Source organism: Penaeus monodon, chromosome 5 (genome assembly GCF_015228065.2).
Source record: "Penaeus monodon isolate SGIC_2016 chromosome 5, NSTDA_Pmon_1, whole genome shotgun sequence".
Classification (NCBI taxonomy): domain Eukaryota; kingdom Metazoa; phylum Arthropoda; class Malacostraca; order Decapoda; family Penaeidae; genus Penaeus; species Penaeus monodon.
The window spans coordinates 22,066,771-22,079,042 of NC_051390.1; the positions used below are offsets into that span (position 1 = coordinate 22,066,771).

General features: G+C 37.1%; 1 pseudogene; it reads right to left on the bottom strand.

Annotated features, from left to right (window-relative positions):
• Positions 1–2,189: 2,189 nt before the first annotated feature.
• LOC119573480 lies at positions 2,190–9,818 on the bottom strand (annotated as a pseudogene).
• Between the last annotated feature and the right edge of the window lie 2,454 nt (positions 9,819–12,272).

The window sequence follows — 12,272 nt, forward strand, 5'->3', positions numbered from 1 at the left end:
GATTTGGAGAAGAAAAAGGGAAAAAGGGGTGAAAAATTAGTTGTGTTTGAACAACCCCTTGTCATAAAGATGGCATTCTGAGGGGGAGAAGGGAGACAGTTCCAGTACAGTATTGAGGAAGGGATGAGGCTGGGCAAAATGGGCGTCAGAGTAGATAATGCTTTATTTTGAGATTCAGACGTAACCATGACAAGGCAGAAGCAATTGGGGCAACTGCAGACTGAACTATACCTACTTGTTTTGAAGACATTGTTGGAAGAGGAGCATTGTCAGAGTAAGGGGGTGTAGGGGGGATCACAAAAAATTGATCCCTCAGGCTGGCTACACAGAGTACTCCAAAGCTTTGAAGAGGTGGGGGTAGTAGAAGGATGGGGCCTTGTGGAAGAGGTATGGTGTTGAGTGAAGTATACTGGGGAAAGCAGACATTGAGGAGGGATAGTAGTAGTGTTCAGTCATAGTCAAAGGAAGCCTGAGGTCAGGAACTGGGGGAATTAAAATCAGGAGGGCTAGTTGATAAAGGGTAAGGGCTAGACACTAATCAGAGGAATACTGTGCCCATAGCTCCCTTAGGCCATTCACCTTCATCTTTCATCCTTTCAGCACAGCAACAAGAGTATGCAATGGGGAGGGAGGGGTGTAGTGGAAATTCAGGAGGAGGATGGATTAACAGTCACTGTTATGTATAGGGAATTGGAGTACAACAAAAATGGACATGACTTTTGGGGGATATGCATTTATATTTATATATTATTATAAATATATAGCAGGTCACCCAGACCCACAACCAAATTTGTGATGATGTGAACTATAGGATATGTGGATTTATTGGGTTATGGAACTTGTCTCAGTTTCCCATGAAAAATACAGAGTGGAAAATAAAACTCTCAAGGATATAAGTAATTTTTTCTTCTTTACAAATTACTAAATTTTAACAATTAACTGAAACTGCTAATCTTCAGAAACAATAAAACTATATTCTCACAACACACAACTAAATAATACAAAACATTCTTTATCATCATTAAAAAAGAGCAATTAATTCATGGAGATAAGTGCACTTCACTATTACTGACTCTTTCCACTTTAAATTTTGCTCATAAAAACTTTTTTCACAATAATATCCCCTCTATAAAATCTTTAAAATGATTACATAAATAAACGGAATTTTTAAGGTAAGTCTGTATTTCTACAACCATAAATAAAATCCTGAAAGACGTTACTATAGGCCTTTTTTTTAGTATCCCAGAACCCCTAACATTTTGATACATTGTTCACGTTGAATCATGATCGCTACAAAACATGATATCATTAAAGTTTATACTAACATACAAAAATTTTAAAAAGGAGTTATTATTTTCTATGTCACATAAAAAATCAAAAGAAAAACCCCTTTTATTTTTTCCATAGCCTATGGAAACTTTTAAATTTTTTTTCTGAGATCCAGTGAAACCTTTTTTTTTTTTTTTTTTGAAAGTTGCTTAAGGTTTTTGCATCTTATCACATCCATCATGGGTGAGCTCCGGTCCAAATCAGATAATTCAAATCATCACAGACATTTCATGAGTTATTTTAAATTTAATTATATCAACAATCAAGATACTCAAATTTCCTTTGATATTTTTGAGCCCGTAAGGTTATATCATACAAGGAGAGAATAAAATTTGAAGACATTCATCCGCTGAGGTCAATACCACGTCATATGCTTTTACACGGAAATTTTTACCATGTACACCATCATGTTTTTATCCTATATTATATTTGATGCACTGTTAAAAGCACAGAAACATTTTATACACCTTTTAAATAAAAAGTTTTATCTAGAAACTTATGATACAATTCCCCCCCCCTTAATGAAAAATAAATTCCTATCTGAGACTAAGTGAAATATAGCTGAAAATTATACCCCTCTGACTGAGTGTATCAAACTGTGTTCAAGGTAGAGGCGTACACTGATACATACCAATAACAGGTTCCAGTAATGGGGGCGCATAAAGGCGAACATGTGTCAAGTGTATCAGATTGTTAGAGTTTTGGAAATGTTACTAAAAGGCCTTAGGGTTTAATATTATGCCATTTGCTGAGTCCCAAATATGTTACTTCATATTGGAAATACGATCAGTTTTTGCTATTATGATGAAGGAACACCCCCAAAAATACGCTTTCCCCCATATTTCTAATAAATATATATCTCATCTAACTTTAGTCCCACGAGTTGACTTTTCCCTCAAGTCTACAATAATTTCTTCCTTCATTCTCAATTCTTCTTCAAGTTCATTGATACGCTGTCTTGCTTCCTCTAATTCATCTTTACATGCTTCTTTTTTTCTGCAGAAGCCTGTGGAAAAATATGGTGAAAAGTTGGAAAATGGAAGCAGAACACTCATTAAACAAAGGATATAAAAAGCTCTTTCTGATTAATTTGACTTTTAGTTTGGAAAGAATTGGGAAAAAAATAGCTTATATTAACATAAAATGAACATGAACTATCTGTTATTAGACAATTCTGAATGACAAAGAGCAAAATCTTACTTTTTCCAGAAGAGATGACTGCACTCCTGGAGAAACTACATAGCCTGCAGCCATCATAATTCTGTCAAGCTCTTTCTGGTAACCCTGTAAGACACACAAACAAAAAATTAAAAAACATACAATCAAACCAGTAATAGAAAGTCTTCAGAAGAAACAAGAAATGCAGTCATTCTGTGTAGCTTTATTGAAAGGGTTGGTGGTAGTTAATGGTGGTTAATGGTACAAAGTAAATTAAAAGTGCTAGACATCAAAAATCATATAGCACTATAGGAAGTGTAGAAGCAAAAAAGATAAAAGAGGGGATCAAGTTGATTACATGTGCTATGCATCAAAAGTCATACAGCAGTTAGAATAGTATGATAATGAAAGGAGTAAAGAGAGGTAGTGGTAGACAGAGAGAGTGAATGGGTTAAGGTTAGATCAAACGGAGGATATGTATGTATCTGAGGAAGGAAAAGCTGTCAAAGAAAAAAGTATGGGATTCTGTAAGGATGTCCATGGGGTAAGGCAGGGATTAGCAAATGGGGTATGAAATGGGAGTGGTACAAATGAATCAGAGGGGATGAGGTGTGTTGGGAGGAAATGGGAGGAATGGGTGTAAAAGGGAACATTAATAGGAGGAGACTGAATGTTGGCAGTTTACTTTGAGTGTAGAAGGAATGGGGGCAGAGATTGGAGGATGAATGAAGGATGGGTATGTTATTTTGGGGCATGATTAGATGGTTTTGAATGTACTCAAAGAGTTTTGAAAGGAGGTTGTTTTGGGGCTGAGAAAATTTAAAGGGTTTTTTTATGGGAAGAAGAGGGATCTGACATCTGAGGGCCAGAGGAAGAGGCAGATGTAGTAGAGGATGCAGTAGAAGAAGATGGGGTAGAAACGGTTTTGGGCTGTCTTATACAATGGGTAAATGAGGAGGAGGAGGGAAATAAAACTGAAATGCTTGGATTTAGAATGGCAAAAGAATTTACTGAGAAAGGGAGGGGGGAGAAATGGGAACATTAGGAGTAGGATGAAGAGATAATGGGGACATATCCGGGGGGAAGGAGTGGGAGAGGGCCAAGGAAAACACTGGTATAGGTAGCACAAGAAAAACCTCAATGTTATGCTTCCAAAGGTTAATGCATGGTCACTGTTTTTGATTTTTTTTTTTTTTTTTTTATCTATTTATTTTTATTCATTTATGCATAAAAAGGGTAGTCAAATGGTTACTGCATACAAATGTTCAATATGTGACTTTTCTGCGAATCATCATGGACAAGTGGTTATTTTATACAGGTGGTCACTAAGGCAGGTTTGGCTTTATTATGAATATTTTGCTAACTATCATCCATACTGCTGTATTATGGATATTTTACCAATTATTATTCACAGTCTAGTTTTTTTTTTTTTTTCTTTTAGTAAATGTTTTAAATGTTATCCTTACTTACCTTTTCTGTTTGTCTCCATAACTTCTATCTGTTTCCAGCACACCCCCACTGATGTCTCAGTTCACTTGATAGCCTTGGATACACCACCAAAAGCATTTGCTCCACAAACTTCGGGAGTCAGAAATTTTGCTGAGTACCTGTCAAAATGGAGAAAATACATTGACATCTAGCCTAAATGCTAACTCATTTATTACTCTTATTAACCCATAACTGCGGGTAGCATTCATAGGCTGGGGCCTCGTTGCCGGGGCTTATATCACGCCCTAGCATGCGCGAACCACTCATGCCAAATACAGCATCCCATGCCGTTTCTTCGTAATACTACGAAGATATGTTGTATTTTCAGTTTTCATTATTTTTTAAAATCTCTACTTGCCAAACTTCCTGATAAATTTGAGACTGAAGGGTATTTTTGTTGTTATATAGACCCATAGTTGATCATTATTCGGTCTATAGTCCGAATAAAATAGCAGTTGTGCGGCATCATGGAGTTGAATCGTCGGTTTTTTTGCATTTCTTTTGTTGTTCATGTAAAATAGAGTGTTAAAACCGCTTAATCACACTTTCACTGGCAGAAAATAATCTTTTGCCATGATTGTAACAAAAAAACTCATGGCATGTCCATACATAATCTATGGGATGTGCGTACGTGCCCCCGGCAGATGGTCCCGCCATACCATGGCATGTGCGTCATGCACCCGTCGCAATGGGTTTAATAATACAAAAAAGAATTTAAATTTATCATTTGTTTATTTGCTGAGGGAGTAAGTCAGTAATAACGCGGGAAAGAGCAAATTCAAAGCAGCATCACATACCTACAAGCACAGGTTGGATGGAGATAGAAATAAAACAGGGGCTGCATAAATCACAAAACTTGCCATAACACATACATACATGCCATGTCCTCTGTGATATTAGTTTACTTATTTTGTTTACACATAAGAGGACTCCAAAAGTGTTTATTCACCCTCACTCTGGTCACAATTTACATTGAATTTTGGAAAGCCCTTTTTTTTTTTTATTTTTTAATTACTATTAGTTTTGTTAATAATATTAACATAATCATAATGCCAATAATAATCATACCAGTAGATATCATCAGCAATTACACACACAAAAATAAATGATAGCAGAAACAAAGTGAGGTTATATTGGGCCTAAAAGCGACATCCCTTTGGGGGCTGTGCATTTTTCCAAAAAAAATTCACAAAAAAAACAACAGTGGCAGTACATTTTCCAGAACACTCGGTTAAGCTGGTTAAAACATGTAACTGATAAAAAATAATGTGTCCTTGAACTCATTATTAAAGGTTTCTGCATAACTGTGGATTAACTATAAAAGGGTAACTGAAGATGAACTCAGAATCACATATTAAAAAAGCATATCCAAAAGTATATTTGTTTTAGTTCTTACAGATATTATATAGCATGTTTTGTATATATAAAATATATATATTTTATATATATATTTTAAAATATCATTATTATCATCTTTTGAGAATATATATATATTATATATATATAAAATATATATATATATATATAATATATTTTATATAATATATAATATATATATATATAAAATATACTATTTTTAATATACATATATATATATATATAATATATATATATATATATATATTTGCCTATATCTATAAATATTTATATATCGACATATCTATATATCTATATGCATATGCAAATTATATTACATTCAAAAAGAAAACAATTAAATATGAATAATAAAGCATATTCTGGGACATTCTCACCTGCATTTCTCAGGTTCAGAAACCGAAACTAATTCTGAACGAACTCCACATACTATTTCAACCTGCAAAGTAAGATTACGAGAATTGACCCCTGAACACTTTCCTTGTTTTATGCCAGAATAAATAGAAACATACTGAATTCATGAATCACTCAAAGTAATAAAAATACTGATACTATTATTATGCAAATAATTCTAATGAAACTCAGACATAAAATAAACAAATCTCAACCAGGAACATTGCTATCACATGATCTAAATTATGAACATTACTGTTATTTTTGCATGACCTTTCACTTACTTATAGTGGAATCTATAATAATAAGGCTTATATATAAACTTACCTTTGTGGTTCTGTGGTTTTGCATACCACAGGAGCTCCTTCAACCATTCTCTGGCGGCAAATTTTTTGTCTTTTATTTCCCAATCCAACCATATCCTACAGTTAAAAAAAACTCTTTAACAAAAAAATAAGCTTAATATAAATTTCCCCGTAAAATACTTATCTTAATTATTATTAAGCAAGAAAAAAGTACATTATACTCAAATCTTAAACCCCAATACTCCTTTATACGGTTCTAAAATGCTTGAATATCTTCCTGATTTAATGTTGTTAAATGGGCAGAATATGTATTTATATCTGAAAGCAAAGGTGGGATTCTAAAACACTTTTTCCCCTTAATAACAACAAAAAATCTTTAAAATTTTATTTATATCCTTTATGATTACCAGATCTACTATCAAAACTATTTTAGTGGACTCAGTTTAAGTGTTAACATAATATAATATTTGGATTATCAATTAAACATCATGAAGTATTTAAAAAAAAAATTGTAAAACATTGTTGACTAATCAAACATAAAACACTAATAACAGTAATAATTAAAACAACAACAAAACACAAAAAAAAGGAAAGGGGAAAGATAAGCTCTGCAATCATTATCTTTTCTTACTTCAATCCCTGTACTTGAAGCATTTTCCATCCAGGGGATACAAGTGGTCTGGCCCTGATACATTTGCAGGTTTCATTCTTGCTTGTAGTTTTTCTTCTGGTTTAGCATCAAATCCGTTTTAGATTACTGAAACATGAATAGCCTATTAAAAATGTACAATATAAGTACAGCTGTAACTTGATGGCCTTAGCATCCAAATACTAGAAAAACACACACAAAAAAATATCTTAAATCCTACTGAAGTAATTCTTTCCAACCTTTTGTAGATCAAGAACTATAATACAACAATGCAACTACAATGTTCAATACAGCCAGGTTAACTTGAGTCCTACATTTTGGCAAGCTCAGATGAGGACTTTATGGGGAGTTAGGAAATCTGCCTTGATTATATGCATCCTGTAAAGGAAATCTGACTAACAGTAAGAAAGCCAAATTTGTATTGGTATACCTAACTTGACTCTCCAGCAATAGAGTGACCTACTGTCAAGTCCTTAATTATCACCAGTCTTAGAGATACTGGTAACTATTTTCAAATGTGGTTCCATTGGACATAACAACTTCCATCATCAACTTTTTTTTCAAGATTTGTTAGCATTAATAGTGGACTTTGATAAAGCTATCTGCAAGTGATTTTAACCAAGTCAATTAAAGCAAAATTAGAACCTGGATTGTTTTCATGGGCTTCTTGCTCTGTCTTTTGTTTCTCCCATTATTCTAAAAATTAAAGGAAATGGGTAACTGCTGAGGACTAGTAATGGACTCCTTGGTGATTAAATGCTTCTGGGATGTCGTATGTATGATAATAAAACAACAATACCCCAGTGATCATGAACAAGGCAAGCCTATTTGTACTCATGGCATCAATATGTTTGTTTACTTAAATTCCATGGTAATGTCCTAACATGGAATTGCCATACTGCTGGCATGAGAATGTTAATAGTATATTTTACAAGGTTTTACTTATTGAATATTCGTGAACGATGCACATATTAGAAAACCACTGCCCTTAAGGATCAACATGCAAACTATTATCTCGCTTAAAATTATATGGATATATCATTAACATCTTGATCATCTGACATTTTCTGGCTTCAAAGTTTCCTTCAGTTGGATCTCTGCGATTGAAATCCTGAAGAAAACCTAGAATATCTCACCTGTAGCCGTTATTCGGCATCTCATTTATCACTCTAAGTTGTACCATTTCACTGCGTACTACCAACAGTCATAGCATAGCACATAAAAGTTGTGTAAAATGGCTATTTTATCCATATTTGAAGGCGACACTCAGGTTGTGTTTGCGTTCGGGCGACACGTTGGTGACACGAAGTGCCGTTCTTTTAGGAATCTGAAAACATACTATTTACGTTATACTTGATAATTCCAACTATGATACAGATTCCATTATATATCACAAAATATGAATACTGGTATATCACAAAATATGAATACTGGTAAAATATAACTGATAAAACCTAACAGATAAAATCAAATTAATGAAAGTATGTTAATTTGGGCTAAAAGAACGATACCGAGAAAACAGCAAACGAAAAATACAGCAAAAAGCACGGCTCCTCACGATAGTCTAAAACCCTATAAAAGAAGAAAGAAGAAGAAGGCTCCTCACGATATATAAGATGCTTAAACTTTTCTGAAGACTTTCATTATGAAAAAAGTCTCATGCTGACACATAATGATCTCTTTCATTACACCTTACTGATAATTATATTGTAGAATTGTTTGTTTTCATTGATACATAATAACTACAACAAATGACCTGTACTGGGCATTTTCCTGTGTAAATACATGATTTACTCAGATTAGAACTGCAGTTGCGCAAATGGAATAAATATTTAATGTGGAAGACACGATTTTCTCCTCCATATGTAACCACTGCCAGTAAATCTAGTCAATTAGACATCGCATTACGTTACCATGAATAAAGTCACGTCGTTGTTTATTTTCTACCCTCATTTTGTAACGCTTCACTTTACTAAAAGAATTCTCAGATGCTGTAATTTGAAGAATTATTGTCCCCCGACATAAGCTACTGATTTTATCGTTTGATATGAATTTAGCTTTTGCACTTCCGTCTGCTTCCAATAAACTATGTGAAGACAAGGACTCACAGAACTACCGTTGTCATATACAATTTTTAGTTAAAGCTACTTTAATCTATACTTCTTAACTTTTAGTGAGTGTTTGGTCACAGAGTGTAGGGATCTGTTATTTGAGTTTCTGTTCCTACCGTCTTATCCATCTTTAATTCAATTAAGGTTGTTCCAGGTTTAATGTTATTATAAAAGCGGAAATTTGTCTGTTATTTATGGGGAATGATATAGCTGGTATCACTATTTTCTTAATAACACATACCTTTTCACTTTCATTCATCAATTCTTATCCTTAGCTTGGGAAGTAACTATATTTTGTCTACAGTCAAATTAAGCAATGGAGTTGACACAGACGGGGACGCATAGCCGATGCAGCATCCTCTCTTCGATTCCAAACACGAGGGTTCAAGTTTCAACAAGGCGAGCTGCTAGGCAGGCTCTCGGCCTATCTCTAACTCCTCACGACAGGTCAGGTCAATCTGCCTAAGCCGCGACTTACTAGATCATCCCATAGGCCTCTTCCGCCCAAGGTTGTCTCGTTGAGGGAACCTGATGGCCTGGGTCATCTATGGGGAAACGAGCTACGTGCCCATGTGGCCTAACTTGGCGGTCCCGGACTTTGCAAGTAATAAGTCCTATGCCGGTCTCATGTTGTAACGTCCATCCAACTGTACCCCATGATTCGGCACAAGTATCAGTTACAAAAGGCATCAAGACGTGACTCCAAGACACAAGATAGTTTCCAAGTTTCACCTCTTTAGGACAAAACGCAGTATCAGGACCTTGAAGACAGGTAGCATGGTCCTTCTACACAGGTACCAGCATCTCTAAATACTCTTGTTGACAGAGTTCATGGCACCTGCTGCCAGACCAGTTTGTCTATTGACTTCCTGATCTGACATGGACTACGCTACCAAGATCTCTAACTTCGATGTCCTCACCACAAGCATATACTGACAGAAAATGTTCTCCAAGCAGGCCTGCAAAATCCTGGATCTTGGTCTTGATCCAGACCTCGAGACCCAAGGACATCGTCTCATAGGTAAATGCATCAAGAGCCGCCACAAGATTTTCCAAGGACTCAGATAGGATAGCAACATCGTCAGCAAAGTCAAGATCAGTGACCCTGATATTACCTAGTGTTGCTCCACATTGACCCATTACCCAGTCCAAGACACAGCCTTGCCTCACTTCTGAGTTAACTGGGAAGAAGCTCGACAGGCCCCCCACCACACTTTACAGCACTGTCAGTACCAGTGTACGAGCTTATTAATAGTCTAATAATCCTCCTCAGAATTCCCCCAAGTCTCAGGATCTCCCAGAGCAATTCGCGATACACCGAGGCAAACGCTTTTTTGAGGGTAATATAAACTACGAGCAGCCCATGATCAAACCACTACGACGTTCCACAAAGGATGTGGACTTACTAGGAATGAATCCAGAAGAATGTGAGCGAAAACCTTACCTATGGATGCTGGGCAGTCCCATCGATCCCCCTTTCCTTTCCAGAGAAGGATGACCATACCCCTCAACTGGGTCAGAGGGAATGGTACTGGACTGCCAGATGGCAGCCAATGAAGAGCATGCAAGCCCCACGCTATAGGCTCACTACCAGCCCTTAGTAATTCAACGGGGATACCGCATATACCTGATGCTTTGTCACCCCGTAGCTTAGTTATCGACAAAAGCTTACATATCAAAAGAATAAGGTAACTTGGGTTAGCCTCACTCCTATCTTAATTAGTCCCTATGGGGTCTCATATTTCAGATACAAAATTTAAGCATATCAACAAATGAGGCCCATACACACATCTCCATTGGAACTATCCTAGCGCAATTAACATATAGCTATGGTTCAGACACGCTTACACTATCAATAGTAATCTGTTGTACACGTTTTCCTGAGTCAGGTCATGGGCAAGGCCAAACGCTAATACTGGTGTCAAGTTCGCTGATAAGTCAAATAGGTGCAAAACTGCGTATAAACAAATTGTTAGATTTGACCGCTTTGTGTTGTACATCTGGATGATACTTTCCTGGGTTATTCTATATCACTTGTTTCAAGAGAGGCTTCATCAGTATTCGCCTTTATATTTTTTCAACATTTCTCGAATCGTTGCCCATGCATCTTGTATAATATGCCATTTTTTCAAGAGGTTTCCTTTCTCCTAATCATTGCACTTGTGACCTGACGGTCGCAGAGGTTGTTCCTCCTACTACACTATTTTCCTTTTCTTTCCCTTACTTTTTATCTTAAAATCTACATTTTGTTCCTTTGCAGGATCACTAACAGTTTCTAGTCTTCTTTGACAGCTTCTCCTACTTTCTGTTCTTCAGTTCCTAATTTGTACCAGCTTTTTTCAATTACATCTGTTTTCTGCATCAGTGTCTGCAGCATCTGGGTGATTGCGACAATTCCATCCCTCCCACGCCAGAGATCCTGCACTGTGGGGGCCTCCACAGTTGCAGCAGCAAGGCTTAATCCTTCCCCCCTTTTCAACTTTGGCTTGGCAGATCCTGGAGCCATGCTTCCTACCACAGAACCTGCATCAAGCATCCTGCTGACAGATCCAAGACTTGTGACCACATCGGCAGCACGTGAGGCAGTTATTGGCGGCTCCACGTACTGTGCCACCCTCCGATACCCCGTTCCAGAGATGAATACCCTCCCCGGCACTTTCTCTTTCACGAGGGCAACGAGTTGGCTCTGCTTTTTGGTCTTTGGACGCTCGCCACTTCACCCACACAAATCTATCATCGTCCAACAGAAAGTGTGGGTCCAGTATAGTTGGGTGTTGGAAAATTATCACTTTAGTGAGTTTTTCCCCAGCCTTCGGGACAGTCATCGCTGTATTCCTGAGTCGTCAAGGTCTGCTCCTCTTCGCCTACATGCACGGTGAGATACGGCCTCCCTCAGCCTTCCTTCAGCAGTGGCTCAAAGTTACGGTGGTCCCTTCTCGGCCCAGTTGCATGGTCCACCTTAATTTCTCCATGAAACTTATGGCGCAGTCCTGTGGGAATAGCAATCGTTTCCTGCTATTTATACCGGCAACATTCTGGGTTGCTACTTCGGTTCCCTCGTCGTTCTTCTTCCTCTTTTCCTCGCATCCATTCTCATCATCACTCATGCCCACTGCCTTCACTTCTTTCCCTCATAATATGGGATTCACTTGCAACATGTTCTTGCGTGGCAAAACTTTTATTCTCCATTTCTACGTCGTAAAGGGGAGAGCCCGATATGGCAATACTAGCCATGCTGACACCTGGGAGGAGGAGACTAATTACTGGAGGGCCTGATGCTCCCGTCCCAGGAATAAGTGGGGCGGGTAAACACAGGATTCGGGAATTCTCTCACAGTTGAGAAAATCACTACAAATATGTCCTATTTCTACGAGAGATACATGACTGTCAGAGTAGGAGGTTCCATGCTGATGGCTTGATACAGCATAAGGATTGTGACACCACTGCATTAAACTAGTCGGCCCC